The sequence below is a fragment of the Durio zibethinus genome, chromosome 6 (assembly GCF_047325235.1).
Source record: "Durio zibethinus cultivar Kanyao isolate XHJ-2024 chromosome 6, ASM4732523v1, whole genome shotgun sequence".
Taxonomy (NCBI): Eukaryota; Viridiplantae; Streptophyta; class Magnoliopsida; order Malvales; family Malvaceae; genus Durio; species Durio zibethinus.
The window spans coordinates 3,447,712-3,464,155 of record NC_143167.1 but is presented as its reverse complement, the minus strand read 5'-3'; the positions used below and the strand labels follow the sequence as shown (position 1 = coordinate 3,464,155).

At 31.6% G+C, this 16,444-nt stretch overlaps 1 pseudogene; it reads left to right on the top strand.

Annotated features, from left to right (window-relative positions):
• The first annotated feature begins 9,810 nt into the window (after window positions 1-9,810).
• On the top strand, window positions 9,811-15,843 carry LOC111284157 (protein argonaute 4-like; annotated as a pseudogene).
• The last annotated feature ends 601 nt before the right edge of the window (window positions 15,844-16,444 follow it).

Here is a 16,444-nt window from a genome sequence, read left to right as displayed (position 1 = left end):
TTGTTTTGATAAATTTAATTTAATTTAATTTAAATTTATTTGATCATCTATTAATAATTTTAAAATCCACATATTAAATGTATATGCATACATAATTTAAAAGGTAGAGCTAATAGATTATATTTTAATAAGTTGGAAAGTGTATATATTTTTAATAAATGTAATTCAAGAGTTAAATATTTATAAAGGAAAAAAGAGTTAAAATTATTTTATTTATTAATAATGGGAATCAACGTTGTATTATTTTTATACGAAATTTAATTAAGAGTAATTTAAGATAAATAATAAAAAAAAAACATAATCAATTTATTTTTGAATTAAAAATGCATCAAATAAAATAAAATTCATTTCTTGTATTACACAAGATAATTTTTTAAGATTATACACTTGTAAATAATATAAGCCATTCATATTGAATATTTTATTTTTTTCAAAAACTTTAATTTTTATATATTTGTATAAATAATTAATTATGCCAATTAACAAAGTTTTCAAGAAATAATTATTGCCATGCCACTATAGTATGGTAAAACTAATTTGTCTTGGTTCAAACTTTTTATTTTAGATAAATTTTGGCTTACTTTAATAAAAAAAAAAAAAGTAGTTGCTTTTTTTTAAATATATTTAGTGCCATTCCCATATCATAGAATTATATACTTAGTCTATATTTAATACACAGATTTTATATTTTATCTGTAAATGATAAGAGGAGATCATTTCATTAATAAGCAAATATCTATTTTTAAAATAAATATATAAAATTTAATATTTTAATAAAATTACATATTAATGAAGAGATATCATCTGATTTATTTCTTTAATGAGATTATATAATTCATTCATAGTATATAAAATTTATATATTATAATCGAATAAAATATAAACCCTTAAATAATTATAGAAAAAAATCTCAATCATTCAAAAACTTTTCATGCATATTGTGAATAAATTAGTAATTAATTTAATAACATTGCTCCTATTAACCTTAATTTTTAAAAAATTAGTCATCTAAATTGACCAAGTGGACGGTGGAGATGCGGTAAAGCAGCGTAATCGTGGAAACCGCGATGCAGAGGACACAAATTAAGGCAAAGACAAACGGGTGGTCCTAGGGGGTTTATTTCAGTCTCTTTTTAGTTTTTTCGTGTGAGAGTTAAAAAACGAGAAAGGAGATTTGTATTCGACAGTCTCTTTGAGTTTTAGGGTTTCTATCTTTCATTTGCTCTCCAAATTTCAGGTATTTTTTTTCTGTGAAACCTGTTTGGTTGCAGTGTTTTTGTCTCGTGTTTTTCTTCGTTGGACTTTTTTTTACTGGTTTTTTGATGTATTTTTGAAAGGTCCTTTGTTTTTGATGTATTTTTTATGGTTTTTTACTTGCTTTTGGACTTTGCAATGCTGCTTCAATGGGTGGCTTTTTTCAAGGATTTTCTTCTTTTTTGAGTATGATCTGATCTTCGTTGCCATTTTTTTGTTTCTAGTTTTTCAATAAACACTTCAAGTTTGCAACTTTTTTGCTGTTTTTTTTTTTCTATTTTTAAAGACTGTAGTTTTTCGTCAGTGTAGAGCATATTTCTATTTTGAAAGATGTATACCTTTCGTAACCTTTGTTATTTTATTTTATTATTCAGTTCTTTTATAGTAAAAAAGGTTTCTTTTTTGTCATCTTGTAATCAAGCCATTTAGAAAGTTGTTACATTTTTGCTTCAGTTGGGATTTTTAACTCCGTTTACAAGTTTCCTGTCGCTTCATGTACTCTTTCTCTGCAGTTGTAGTCTTTTACTGTCTCTTGATGTGCTAAAGGTATTTACGTTTCGGTATTCTTTCGTTCTATCCCTTAATGATGCAATATATTTGGTTAAAGTTTTGACTTTTATGCTAAAAACAGCACCTTTTTGCCTCTTCATGTTAACCATTTTAGTGCACAGCAGCATTAGTGCCTCTGGGTTCAAGCTCATATTCTTAAAGGTTCCCTTTTTTTTTTTTTTTGGGTACTCTAAGGGTTTCTTTTTCTTTTTTTTTTTTTTCCTTTGTGCTTATTTCTCTATTTTTTTTCTTGTGTAAGTTCCAGCATTCATCGACATACGCTTTATTTATTTATTTTTTTGCTACAGATCCTCTGATTTTTAGGTAATATTTGTATCCTTTGTAAACACGTCTTTCATTTGCATCCATGTGGTTTCTTAAGCATTTTGTTAGGAAAAGAAAAAATCTCATTTTTAAATATTATATAGTTTTGGTGCCTTGACTTTGTTTCTTTTTTGGCGTATGAGCATATTGACTTTGTTTCCCTTTGTGGCGTATGAGTATATTGCCAGAAAAAAAAATTGTATAGATGGATGAGTTTCAAGATTGTGATATGCCAAGGTTAATTGCTTTTAGTCTTTTCGTTTTTGTTGAAAATAAATAATTTATCAAGTTAAAAGTATGAATTACTTTTTTTCTGCACGAAATGGTTATAGCTAATCTTTTTCTGCGTGAAATGATACTATTACGTACCTACTTTTTAGGGAATTTGTGTTGTAGCTAATAGTATTTTTATTTTCTTTCACGTAAGAAAAATTTTCTTGGTTGGGATATGGACTCGTCTGAGAAAGAGGGAAGTGGGGCAACGGGCTCTCTTCCCCCTCCCCCGCCTCTGCCCCCCAATGTGGTACCAATCAAAGCAGAATCTGAGCCTGCAAAGGAGGTTTCACGTGTCCCAATGGCCGGGAAAGGTCTTGGATCCCATTTAATAGTTTGTCGTTTTTTGCTTGACTCTGTATTTCTATTTCTTAAAGGTGTTTGTTTCTAATCTTACTTTGGATTGCACTTGCTCCTATTTGGTATGCGCATTTGGCAGCTTCGCAGTTGGGGACTTTCCTGAAGTTTGATGAGGCTCCTGAGACATCCTCAAGCCGTAGTGGGGCGACTGCTCCTGAGACATCCTCAAGCCGTGGTGGGGTGACTGCTCCTGGAGCCACACCTGTTCGGCAGCTGCCGTGGTTGAACAGGAATGTCGCCAATTCTATGTTCTTCTGCTGAGACCTTCGGACCATGTTTTCTATAGGCTTTTGGTTTTACCACCAACTGATCTGAAACTCTTTTTAAGTATATTTAAACTTTAGAGGTAGGGCTATCCCAGACTTGTTCTGATGATGATGTGCTGTTCTCTGAATCATCATCCACCATGTTTTCTATAGGCTTTTGGTTTTACCACCAACTGATCTGAAACTCTTTTTAAGTATATTTAAACTTTAGAGGTAGGGCTATCCCAGACTTGTTCTGATGATGATGTGCTGTTCTCTGAATCATCATCCATTTTGGTTATAAACTTTTTGGATGCTTGGCCTCCACCGTATCTAAAGATATGAATGCTTGACTAGGTAATTCACAGTGGCTTTTTCCTGTTTGGTTTAGAGAAGTGGTTATACTACTGCCCTTTACTCTGTTCTCTTATTTACCGTTAGGCTTGGGTATCAGTTAACCAGTTAGATGTGGCTTCCGAGTAACTACTTTTGTTGGTTTCTGATGCTTAGAAAACTATACCATTTCGTTATTACTTCCCTATTATATAACGTAATGCTTTTCCAAGTCGCTGGTAAATCAAAATTGGAATTGGCCCAATTAACCGAATTAGAAGCCTTTGCGCAATTTGCTTCTGATCTCGATAAAGCTACTCAGAATCGATTGGCAAGAGGTCAACGATTACGTGAGTTGCGAGAATGAGTTATATTTCTAGCTTATTTAACTTTTCAGGAAAGAGTTTGTTCGTTTTGGGTATATATACTACTGCCCTTTACTCTGTTCTCTTGTTTACTGTTAGGCTTGGTTATCAGTTACTTAACCAGTTAGATGTGGCTTCTGAGTAACTACTTTTGTTGGTTTCTGATGCTTAGAAAACTATACCATTTCGTTATTACTTCTCTATTATATAATGTAATGCTTTTCTGTGGCAAGAATGAGTTATATTTCTAGCTTATTTAACTTTTCAGGAAAGAGTTTGTTGGTTTTGGTAGGAAAAAAAGTAGCATACAAAAATATATAGACAATACTTCCTGTTAAAAACGAATCTCCACTGTTTCATGTAGCAAAGAAAAAAGAAACACCAATATTTCAAAGGAGTATCCATTTCAAAACGATGGCAAGCATAACAAGCAGGATCAACTTTCCAGAATTGTTTGTTGCTCTTTTAGGAACATAGATTGCTTAAATTTATGATGTTAAACTTGTTTAAATATTAGCACTAGGCTGCCTTTCATGCTTTGTCCAAAAAAAAAAAATGGTTATTTTAGATATTTTTAGTATTTTCAATGAGAGAGCAAACTTTTAAATTTGTTGAGCTTTTACTTATTTTAGTGTGTGGATAATTTAAATGTTTTATGTCAAATTTATACCATTGGTAGAACTATGTTGTCTTACTTGATTTGGTGTTAAATTTGGGTGAATTTATCGTTTTTTGGAACTTTTAATGATTATAAAAGGTAAATTCTCAATCATGTACAGTTATTCTTTATTTAAGCACATTGATAGCTTAGGTTTGCGATATTAATTTTGCTTAAATATTAAAACAATTCTCGTTTGCTTCGTTTGTCAAAATATTTTGTAATTTAAGTCTTTTTAAGCATTCTTTATGCCTTAAAAATTTTAAACCAAGTTCTTTGCTCTCTCAGTTTTAGGTATGTAGACAACTTAAACTTGATATATTAAACTTACTCAAATATTAAATAAGGATATGAGTTTTTTTTTTTTTTTTTCACTGTCATTCTTAAAATTATTAGTTATAAAAATCATTTATTGGTTGAATTGCAAGAAAAATTTTTATTGGTAGAGTTTGGTAAAGTGAAATTTTGCATTTTTTTTATTAAATATTTATGCTTTTTTTTTTTTTGTCAAATTTGATTTATAAGTTGACTTTCTTTTCTACACTTTTTACGATATTAAATGATAAATTCTCAAGCATATCCAGTTATTACTCATTTTTAAACATGTGTTATTTCTGTATTTTTTCTATTAATTATCTCAATTTTTTTATGATAATTATTAATGCCATCTAAATAAGTTTAGATCTTTTATGATAACATAAAAATTTTATTACATTGAATCTCTGAATGCTTTAAATAATAAAAATTATCGAATTGACTTTGTTGTTAATATAGTTATAATGCATTTGATTGACTAAGACTCAAACCCTAAAGATAAAAATTGTTGAATTGATTTATTGTTAAAAGGATCAATGGGTTGTTGACATTGGTTATGAGCTTTGTCTAGACGATTGCTTTATAATTAACTTTGTGTTATAGTTTTAAGGTTCATTTTTTTTTAACAAGTATTTTGGGTACGAGAAAGGTGTCAAAAGACACTCCGATGTCTTGTAGTAAAGATTTTAGGTGTTGAAATATAGAATGAGGACATAAAAATTACTTAATTTATTAAGCAATTGACGAATGATTTAAATAATTCTATGATAACTTTTCTTCTTAAACATATTGAACCTAATTTATGTTTGCTATTCCATCAATCTTGACCTTAGCCTAAAAATTTTTTATATGCATATTGCATATATATCCTACAACTTATAGTATTATTATAGACAAAAATTACAAAGGGTCATATACATTAGCAATTCACCTAATTTATTTTAATTGGATTTGTTGAAACATCTCTTTCACAGTGCTACTAATAATCTATTTAAATCCTTTCACCAATTTTTAAACGTATATCACTTTATTTTACCGATTTTAAAGAAATGCAACATCTAATATTATAATTATAAGTCTAACTTTTATATTGCCAGTATTAGAAAAAAATGGTGAATTAAGAGTTGAAAATTATAAATATTATGATTTTGATAATTGTATTTGATAAAGATAACTACAAGAAAAATATTGTCTACCAAAACAAGAATTTATGAAAATTAAATTACTACTACTATTAAAAAAAATTATTTTAGGATAAAACCATTTATGGATAGACAAAAAAGTTTCAACATTTTTTTGTGAAAAAAAAAATTTAATTATTGAATTGAAAGTGGTTGATAAAATATTTAAAATCTAATATCATAAAAAATCTACTCTTATAAAAAGCTATATAATTACTTCGTATATCTAATTTTAGATATCTTAATCTATTCACACATGTCATGCATAATCAAATTATTGTTATATTCGTAAGTACATGATCTCCGCACTATTTTTTTTTTTTTGTTTTCCATTTCCTTTTATCCAAATTACCCTTCTCCACCCAACTCAATTTTTTTATCATTCAACACACCCCATTGTTTTAAACAGACAAAACCATGATTTTGAGATTTCAATTAAACTTAGAATCGTCAAATCAAAAATTAATAAAAATTAATATCGTTTTTGCAAAAACCGAATATCTATGATTAAAGTAGTGACATAATCATTTTTGCACTGCAAATGTGCATATTTTTTAACAATTAAAAAAAAGGGTATGATCTTATGCAATCACACATTCTATCACGATCAAATCAAAGCCGTCCAATGCTTTGATCTAAAGGTGTAATTTAAGACCCGTTCCCTTCATTACGTTCAAAATCATTGATGACACTAAAACTTTCATAGTCACCTGTTGCAAATCGAGGGCAATTGATGACATTTTAAATATGTAATTTTGAAATAATTAATTGAATGAAATAAAATTAAAAATAAACTTAAGAGTAATTTATGTTTAGTAATAAAAATAGTTTTATGTATAATGTGTTTTTAACGTATTCGACAAAAAAAAAAAGGAGAGATTTTGAAATAAAATAACAATAATAATGAAATTAATTCGATTTGATTTGATTTGATAAATTAAATTTTAGTTTATATGATCATTTATTGATATTATTAAAATCCACATATTAAATGTACATGCATACATAACTTAAAAAGGTAGAGCCAATAAATTATATTTTAATATGTTGAAACGTGTATAATTTTTAGTAAATTTATTTTAAGAGTTGAATATTTATAATTGAAAAAAAAATACAAAATTATTTTATTTATTAACAACGGAAAAAAAGTTTTATTACTTTTAATATGAATTTTAATTGAAAGTAATTTAAAATAAATATTATAAAGAAAATATAATCAATTTATTTTTAAATTAAAAATACATCAAATAAAATAGAATTCATTTATTAGACGATACATTAAAAATTTTTAAAATTATGCACATATCGGATAATAGAAATCGTTCACATTGAATATTTTAATTTTTATAAAATATTTTAACTTTTATATCTTTATATAAATGTTAATTATGGAAATTAATAATTTTTTAATAAATAATTATTATGATGTGACTATAATACAGTAAAATTAATTTGTATTAGTTAAAATTTTTTATTTTTTATAAGTTTTATTTGGCTTTTTAAAATATATTTTGTATGATTTTTATATAATAAATTTATATAATGAGTTTATATTTAATGTTTTGATAGTACATAAATTTATACATCGTTACCATGTTTGATGAAGTTAATTTCTTAATAAATAAATAACAATTTTTAAAATAAATATAAAAATTTATATCTTTTAAAAAATTTAATTATTAATGAGACGATATAATATGATTTAGGTCATCAATAAAATAATTTATAAAATCTATACAACACATCAAATATAAATCTTTGTATAATTATAAAAAAGTCTCAATCATTCACAAAATTTTCATACATATTATGAATAAATTAGTAATTAATTTAATAATATTGTTCTTATTAACCTGAAGTTTTAAAAAATTATTGTCATCTAATCTAAATTGACAAGTGGACGGTGGAGACGTGGTAAAGCAGCGTATCGTGTAAGCCGCGATGCAGAGGACATAAATTAAGGCAAGACAAAGACGGATGGTCCTTGGAGGTTTATTTCAGTCTGTTTATAGTTTTTTCGTGTGAGAGGAAAAAACAAGAAAGGAGATTTGTATTTGACAGTGCCTTTTGAGTTTTAGGGTTTCTATCTTTCATTTGCTCTCCAAATTTCAGGTATTTTTTTTTTCTGTGAAACCTGTTTGGTTTCAGTGTTTTTGTCTCGTGTTTTTCTTCTTTGGACTTTTTTTTACAGGGTTTTTGATGTATTTTTGAAAGGTCCTCTGTTTTTGAAAAATTTTAAGCGTTGTAGTTTGCAATGCTGCTTCAGTAGGTGGCTTTTTTCAAGGATTTTCTTCTTTTTTGAGTATCATCTGCGCTTCGTTCCATTTTTTGTTTCTACTTTTTCAATAAACACTTCAAGTTTGCAACTTTTTAGCTGTTTTTTTTTTTTTTTTTTTTTTTCTATTTTTAAGGACTGTAGTTTTTCGTCGGTGTAGAGCACATTTCTATTTTGAGAGATGTATACCTTTCGTAACCTTTGTTATTTTATTTTATTATTCAGTTCTTTTATAGTAAAAAAGGTTTCTTTTTTGTCATCTTGTAATCAAGCCATTTAGAAAGTTGTTACATTTTTGCTTCAGTTGGGATTTTTAACTCCGTTTAAAAGTTTTTTGTCGCTTCATTTACTCTTTCTCTGCAGTTATAGTCTTTTACTGTCTCTTGATGTGCTAAAGGTATTTACGTTTTGGTATTTTTTCGTTCTATCCCTTAAATGATGCAATATATTTGGTTAAAGTTTTGACTTTTATGCTAAAAACAGCACCTTTTTGCCTCTTCATGTTAACCGTTTTAGTGCATAGCAGCATTAGTGCCTCTGGTTCAAGCTCATATTCTTAAAGGTTCCCTTTTTTTTTTTTGTACTCTAAGGGTTTCTTTTTCTTTTTCTTTTTTTTTTTTTCCTTTGTGCTTATCTCTCTATTTTTTTTCTTGTGTAAGTTCCAGCATTCATCAACATACGCTTTTTTTTTTTTGCTATAGATCCTCTGATGTTTAGGTAATATTTGTATCCTTTGTAAACACGTCTTTAATATGCATGCATGTGGTTTCTTAAGCATTTTGTTAGGAAAAAAAAAATCTCATTTTTAAATATTATATAGTTTTGGTGCCTTGGCTTTGTTTCTTTTTTGGCGTACGAGCATGTTGACTTTGTTTTCCTTAGTGGCGTACGAGTATATTGCTAGAAAAAAAAAATCACGTTTTGAGTATATTGTTAGAAAAATTTTATTTTGTTGTTTACTTTGCCAAGAGAATACATCATGCAAAAATATAACACGAACACAAAACGAATAAAAGGGATACGAAATAGGATACTAATAAAAACATGAAAGAAATATAATTTATAATTTTAATAATAATTATATATATATATGTATTTAACAAAATTAAAAATATATATTTTATATTTTATCATCTATATTAATTGTGGCACGTAATTTTCGTATAAAATATAATATTAATACATTAAATTTAAATGACACAAATACAAAAATCCACAATCTAAATTTTAAATCATTATTTATTCACTAAATTCCCTTAATCTCTATGTCTATATTTCTCAAAAGGAAATGGATATATTTTTGTTGATTTCTCTTAGGATATTTCAAATAACAAAAAAAAAAAAAAAAAAACAATCCTATAAAATAAAACCATATAAACAGACACTATATAGTTTAAGAGAACTAGATACTAAGTTGTATAGATTGACGAGTTTTAAGATTGTGATATGTCAAGGGTAATTGCTACTAATTTTTTCTTTTTTGTTGAAAATAACTAATTTATCAACTTAAAAGTGGGAATTACTTTTTTCTGCATGAAATGGTTATAGTTAATCTTTTTCTGCATGAAATGATACTGTTACGTACCTACTTTTTGTGGAATTTCTGTTGTAGCTAATCTTAAATGCTTACTAGTATTTTTATTTTCTTTCACGTAAGAAAAATTTTCTTGGTTAGGAAATGGACTCGTCTGAGAAAGAGGGAAGCGGGGCAACGGGCTCTCTTCCTCCTCCCCCGCCTCTGCCTCCCAATGTGGCACCAATCAAAGCAGAATATGAACCTGCAAAGAAGGTTTTACGTGTCCCAATGGCCAGGAAAGGTCTTGGATCTAAAGGGCAGAAGATATCTATTCTCACAAATCACTTCAAAGTGAATGTTGGAACTGTTGATGGGCATTTCTTCCACTACAGTGTATGTAATTGCTTACTTCGCTCTGCTTATCTTTTTTTCTCATTGGTAAATAGAAATTATTGATGCAAGTTTCTTCTTCTTTTGCAATTTGGTTCAACAGGTTTCTCTTTCTTATGAAGATGGTCGCCCAGTGGTTGGGAAGGGTGTTGGAAGAAAGGTGATGGATAAGTTGCATGAGACCTACAGCAGTGGGTTGGCTGGAAAGGACTTTGCGTATGATGGGGAGAAGAGTTTATTTACTGTTGGTCCTCTCCCAAGTACCAAGCTTGAGTTTCCTGTTGTGCTTGAGGATGTTACATCCGACAGGTTGACGTGCACTTTAGATTGATTTGCAGTATTTACACTGCTCCCATTCATTGTTTCTAATTTTTTAAGTATGTATGGAAACAATAGGAGTGCAAGCCCTGATGGCAATGAAAGCCAAAAAGAGCGTGAAAGGAAGATATTAGGACGTATGCACCCGCCAAAGACATTTAACGTGGAGATTAGCTTTGCCGCAAAGATTCCCATGCAAGCCATTCAAAATGCTCTGCGTGGACAGGAATCAGGAAACTCACAAGAAGCCCTGAGGGTGCTGGATATCATTTTACGGCAGCATGCTGCAAAACGGTGAGTTAAAATATGTGCCTGAGTATTCTTTTCTCCACTTTTAGGTTTTGATCCCGGATATTATATTTATTCTGACATTACGTTCACTTACGTAGGGGATGCCTACTTGTTCGCCAGTCTTTTTTCCAAGATGATGAAAATAATTATACAAACATTGGCCGTGGTGTCCTAGGTTGCAGGGGATTCCATTCAAGTTTCAGAGCTACTCAAGGAGGCCTTTCCCTGAATATTGGTTGGAACCTCATCTCTCAGCACTTACGCATTTGTGTGCTTTGTATTGTTTGTATAATTACTATTTCTCTTTGTGTTTCAGACGTATCAACTACAGTGATATTTCAACCTGGTCCAGTATTGGATTTTTTACTTGAGAATCAGAATATGAGAGATCCTCAGTACCTGGACTGGAGCAAGGTTATCAATAACTACATTTTTTTGCCAAGCGAATTTGAGTTCTTTGCATCAATTATTAATTACTAAACCGCAATTGCTTGAAACCCTGAATAGGCTAAACGAGTGCTTAAAAATCTGAGGGTAGAAGTCAGACCATCCAATCTGGAGTACAAGATTACCGGATTGAGTGACCTTTGCTGCAAAGATCAGATGTATGATTTCCCGGTCTCACAATAGTGCTTTTTCTTTGATTGGTGCTAAATTGGCTACTATTTAACTTTGAGCTTTTCCTACTTGCCTGTTGTGTAATACTTCAGTTTAAAGTTATTGTTTCTTATTTGTTGTGTGCTGTGTCCATGATGCAGGTTCTCATGGAAGCAGAAAAGTACGAAGAATGAGAATGGTGAAGCTGAGACCGTGGAGATTACTGTTTATGAATATTTTGTCACCCATCGCAAGATACAGTTGGCTTATTCTGCAGATTTGCCATGCATTAATGTTGGCAAGCCAAAGCGGCCAACATATATTCCTTTGGAGGTGAATGAGTGCATTGTGGCTTTGTTTTGTTACATGATATATGCTTAGCAACTAATTCTTGTCTATGATTTGTTGTGCACCTGTTGCAATGCCATAGCTGTGCACTTTGGTGTCGTTGCAACGCTACACAAAAGCGCTATCCACTTTCCAAAGAGCTTCGCTGGTCGAAAAATCAAGGCAGAAGCCTCAAGAAAGAATGAGGCTCTTGTCTATTGTAGGTCTATTATAAACTTCTGACTCTCAGCATTTCACTTGTTCTATAACTTATGAGTGTTGCATATTTTTGCGCAGGCTTTACATAACAGTAATTACGGTGCTGAACCAGTGCTGCGTTCATGTGGTGTTTCTATCAGCTCTAATTTCACCCGAGTGGAAGGCCGTATTCTGCCTCCTCCGGGGGTAGGTTAATGATGAATTTTGTTTCTTTCTTTGATATATGGAACGTGTATGTTGGTTGTTGAGGGTTAATTTAATGATCCTTCTTTTCGATGTACATGCTAATTGAGTTATCTTTTGATGACAGATAATAACGGGCGATGGTAAAGCTTTCGCGCCTAAGAATGGGCGATGGAATTTCAACAATAAGGTCTATAGCTTCTTTGCTTTTGCAGCCTTCTATCTTATATATGTTTCATCTCTTGTTTCTCAACAGTTCAGTTATGCTTTCATAGAGATTTGTGGAGCCAACTAGGATTGAAAGTTGGGGTGTTGTTAACTTCTGGCCACGTTGTGATGTAAGTCGACTTGTGTTGGATCTGATGAGATGCGGAGAAATGAAAGGAATGGTAAGTTTGTTGTCTAATTTTTGTTTTGGTTGTATTGGTATTGTCAATCAGCACATACAAAGTTATAGAATTCAACTTGTTGGCTTAAGTTCTTTTCCATGTCTCTTTTTCAGCATGTAGATAGACCATTTGGTGTGTACACAGAGAAGAATGAGAACGGACGTCTCTCTCCTGTGGGTAGAGTGGATAAGATGTTTGATGAGATGAAATCTGAAAGTAATGTCTCTCCACGGTTCCTTCTTTGTGTGCTGCCTAACAGGAAAAATTCTGATCTTTATGGTGTGCACAAACTCATCTGTTCATACGTTGTCTATGCGTGTTTTCCTGGAAGTCTTTTGCTTACGTAGTAAGTTCAACGAATTTTCTAAGGTCCATGGAAGCGAAAGAATCTTGCCGACTCTGGCATAGTCACTCAGTGTATGGCTCCAACTAAGTTCACTGATCAGTACCTTACGAATCTGCTTCTCAAGATTAATGCAAAGGTCTGCTTCTGTCCAACGATTTCTTTTTTCTTTTTTTTTTAACTTAAGCCATTCCTCTGGTTGCAGTTCTAATCTTCTGTAGTTAAACCATTAAGGTTATTGTTCTATTTATAATTAAACCTGCTAATATCATAATCTGCTCGCAGCTTGGAGGACTGAATTCAATGTTAACAATCCAACAACCACGTCCATTCCCTGTTGTTTCAAGGGTTCCAACTCCAAGTTCTATGATCCCTGTTGTTTCAAGGGTTCCAACCATGATCCTTGGTATGGATGTGTCACATGGCTCTCCTGGGCAGTCTGATGTCCCGTCAATAGCTGCGGTAGGGATGATCTTATTCCTTATCATTGGGTTTCTTGAGTTTCCATAAATTGCAAGCAGTTATAGAGATGTGATTTGGCAGTCTGTCTATACTTCAAAATTTGTGAGATTTTTTAACTGTATTTAATTGTAGGTGGTTAACTCCAGGCAGTGGCCCTCCATTTACCGCTATAGGGCATCTGTCCGGACACAGTCACCCCGGGTTGAAATGATAGATTCACTATTCAAACGAGTGTCTGACCGGGTGGATGGAGGTGTTATGAGGTACGTTTCAATCTTAAAGTTATTTGACTAAAGAGGGGACAAGTATTGGCCAATAAAAGGGACAAGTTATTTGTTGAAAATTTATTTTTTATATCCTCATTATTGTTTCTCTCTTCTTGCTTGGGGCGTCAATGGCGGTGGGTTGTAATAAGAAAGTTGTGTAATATGTTATTCTGCTGGTAATCATTTATGTCTGTAGTATTTTAATTTTTGGGAATATAATGTTTCGAGTTTGTGTACCTAATGTATTTTCTTTGACATCAGGGAGGCTGTCTTTGACTTTTTTAGAAGCTCACGACAGAAGCCTCTTCAAATCATCATATTCAGGTTTCTTATTTTACATTTTGCTGTTTCTCACGTTCATTCTATATAACAAAAATATTCTAAATCATACATTTTTAGGGAACTCAGGGATGCAAAATTTGGTTTTCCTGCTTCTTAATTGCCACAGCTTCATCTCTGCTTTGCAAACTCTATTTGTATTGATTTCTAACTTCTAACTAATGGGTGTATTTATTCTTTTAAATCATCTGTTTTACATGTGAAATGCTGTCTTGATATTCAAGTATATTTGATCTGCTCAGTCTCTTCATGCTGCTTACGGAATGTACAAGTTGTCCTTTGAACTTTTAATCAACCTAGCATGTTCCTTTCTGCCTGCTGTCTAAAATGCTTCAGAACATTCTCATTTTTTAGCCTCTTCCATTATTCTCATTTTCTGCTCTGGCTATATGACTTAAAATGTTGTGAATCCCCCCCCCCCCCCACCCCCCAAAAGCCCTAACTAACATTTACATTTCTGTTTTGTATAGTTGGGTTCTATGAATGTAATTAATACCTGCTATGCAAAACTTTTTTTTTATGTTACAATGCTGTGAATTTTTATCATGCTATTGCAGGTTTTATGGTACTTGGTTAATCTTTACGTCATTTATGTCCTTTTTTGACAATTTTCTTTTTCAAATTTTGTTTTATCTTCTTATGAACCATCATATCTCTTTACATACTTCTTGTAAGCTAGTTTGTGGTTATTGTGCTGATGTTTCTTTTACCTTTTATTGAGATGCTTATGCATGCTTACTTGCTCATTATTCTTGGTTCAACTCAGGGACGGGGTCAGTGAGTCACAGTTCAATCAAGTTTTGAACATTGAACTGGAACAAATTGTTGAGGTATGCAGTAGTGACTTTCAATCATGGGAACTGAAAATTGTACATTTCTATTTGAGTTATTCATGCAAAATAGGTACGAAAATTGTGCTAGTTATAAATCAGTCATTAAGATGATAGTGCTTGGGATAAAACATCTCTCGTTAACGTTTCTACTTTATAGGCTTGCAAGATTCTTGATGAGAATTGGAACCCCAGGTTTGTGGTCATCGTAGCACAAAAAAATCATCGTACAAGGTTTTTCCAGCAGGGATCTCCAGATAATGTTCTGCCTGGTGAGGCTCACTCCTTATTTGATGCGTGTCATCTGGTACCTCTGTTATAGTTGTTAAAATCGATCCTTTTTTTATTGTTTTGCAGGAACCGTGATAGACAACACAGTTTGTCATCCACAGAACAATGACTTTTATCTATGTGCACATGCCGGAATGATTGTAAGTTTTTCTAGAATTTTGTTTCAGTTGATTAATGGTTGTTGATTTTGCAATTTTGTCTCACTTAATTGGTCAAGATATTGCCAACTACATTTGTACTTGCCTTCTCTATCCAGAATTCATTGTTTGTATTTTAAGGCTGTCATGCATGTTTTGTTGTGAAAGAAAATGCACGACTGAAATTGAAGTTCCTCTTACGGTGGTTGGTTTCCTCATCCAAGCTGTGCTCGACGCTTTTGCTGTGTCTTATGGGTATAGCCCTTCATCTTTTATTGTAACGTTGGTTTGTTTGTATAATTTGTATTTGCTGTTCAGGGAACCACAAGGCCTACCCATTATCATGTTCTCTTAGATGAAATCGGATTTTCAGCTGACGAACTGCAAGAACTTGTCCATTCTCTATCATATACGTAAGCTTATAATCATGTGTTGTAATTACTTCACAAATGTTTTAAGTTGTAGTCACGGTTGCATTCCTTGTAATCTCTTTCTAATGCAGGAATCAAAGAAGTACCACTGCCATATCTGTAGGTAAGTATTCTGGTTGAGATGCTTCCCTAGTGTTTGTGATATGCTTTTTCTCAAATGCCAAATTCATTTGGTTTACCTAATTATTTTCCCACTTGATCTCCATATAATAGTTTGTCGTTTTTTGCTTGATTCTGTATTTCTATTTCTTAAAGGTGTTTGTTTCTAATCTTTGGATTGCAGTTGCTCCTATTTGGTATGCGCATTTGGCAGCTTCGCAGTTGGGGACTTTCCTGAAGTTTGATGAGGCTCCTGAGACATCCTCAAGCCATGGTGGGGTGACTGCTCCTGGAGCCATACCTGTTCCGCAACTGCCGTGGTTGAACAAGAATGTCTCCGATTCTATGTTCTTCTGCTGAGACCTTTTGACCATGTTTACTATAGGCTTTTGGTTTTACCAGCAACTGATCTGAAACTCTTTTTAAGTATATTTAAACTTTAGAGTTAGGGCTATCCCAGACTTGTTCTGATGATGATGTGCTGTTCTCTGAATCATCATCCATTTTGGTTATAAACTTTTTGGATGCTTGGCCCCCAACGTATCTAAAGATATGAATGCTTGACTAGGTAATTCACAGTGGCTTTTTCCTGTTTGGTTTAGAGAAGTGGTTATACTACTGCCCGTTACTCCGTTCTCTTATTTACCGTTAGGCTTGGGTGTCAGTTAACCAGTTAGATGTGGCTTCTGAGTAACTACTTTTGTTTCTTTCTGATGCTTAGAAAACTTTACCATTTCGATATTACTTCTCTATTATATAATGTAATACTTTTCTGTGGCAAGAATGAGTTATATTTCTAGCTTATTTAACTTTTCAGGAAAGAGTTTGTTGGTTTTGGTAGGAAAAAAAGTAGCATACAAAAATATATAGACAATACTTCCTGT